A 1213-nucleotide genomic window follows, 5' to 3' on the forward strand; every position below is an offset into this window, starting at 1 on the left:
AGTTTTATTCATTTCAAAGGGGCCGGATCCGGCCCGCGGGCCGTAGTTTGCCCACGGCTGATATAAAATGTAATTGAATTTTTTGTGCTGATCTTGTATTCAGAGATGTCACTAAAATTGGTGATTATCCTAGAAAAATTTTAGCTTTTTCAGTTTGTATGGTTTTTTTGTTTGTTTGTTTGTTTTAAATATATTTTATTGATTTTTTACAGAGAGGAAGGGAGAGGGATAGAGAGTTAGAAACATCGATGAGAGAGAAACATCCATCAGCTGCCTCCTGCACACCCCCTACTGGGGATGTGCCCGCAACCAAGGTCCATGCCCTTGACCGGAATCGAACCTGGGACCCTTCAGTCCACAGGCCGACGCTCTAGCCACCGAGCCAAACTGGTCAGGGCAATAAAAACATATTTAAATAAAATAAAGCAAAAGAGTAGCAAATCCGTAGCTTTCTGCAAAGAATGGCCAATGGATCAGACCCCGAACCAGGAGGCCGGAGCGGAGCGCCGTGTCCCGAGGTCCAGGAGGAGCTCTGGGGGAGCAAGCGAGACTCGCTTTTTCTCTCCCCCCGCCCCCGACTCCCCCGTGGGTAGGACCAGATGAGAGGTGCTCAGACCTAACCCCCTGAGGAGCAGGATCCCCTGTCGCCGGCACCAGGCAGGGGTCAGGGTCTCTGTGACTGTCCCCTCCTTTAGTCCTGGGGGATTCTGGGACGTAAATCTCATCATCATCGACAGTTGGGAAATAGAAGCTCGAGGTAGTCACCTGCCTCCGGTGACCTCGCTGGTATGTGCGTGCCTGGGGGGAGGGAGAGAGAGAGAGAGAGAGAGAGAGAGACTGTCGGAGGCAGACCCAGGGGGCTGGGAGTTCTGCACCCACCTCGTAGGACCGAGCCTGTGTGCCTGGCCCTCTGGCCTCCAGCGCCCAGGGAGGGCACAGCCCAGGGCCCCGGGCGTACATGCGCTTGTGTTTTCTTTTTAAAGAGAGATCACCTTTGTATTTTTAAAATATATTTGTATTGATTTCCGAGAGGAAGGGAGAGGGAGAGAGACAGAAACATCCACGATGAGAGAGGATCACAGATCGCCTGCCTCCTGCGCGCCCCGGGCCTGTGTCCTGACCGGGAATCGAGCCGTGACCTCTGGTTCCTGGGTCGCCGCTCCGCCGCTGAGCCCCGCCGGCCGGGCTGTGCTCACCTCCCGGGTGGTCCTGG

Source organism: Myotis brandtii, unplaced genomic scaffold (genome assembly GCF_000412655.1).
Source record: "Myotis brandtii unplaced genomic scaffold, ASM41265v1 scaffold97, whole genome shotgun sequence".
In the NCBI taxonomy this organism is placed as follows: Eukaryota; Metazoa; Chordata; class Mammalia; order Chiroptera; family Vespertilionidae; genus Myotis; species Myotis brandtii.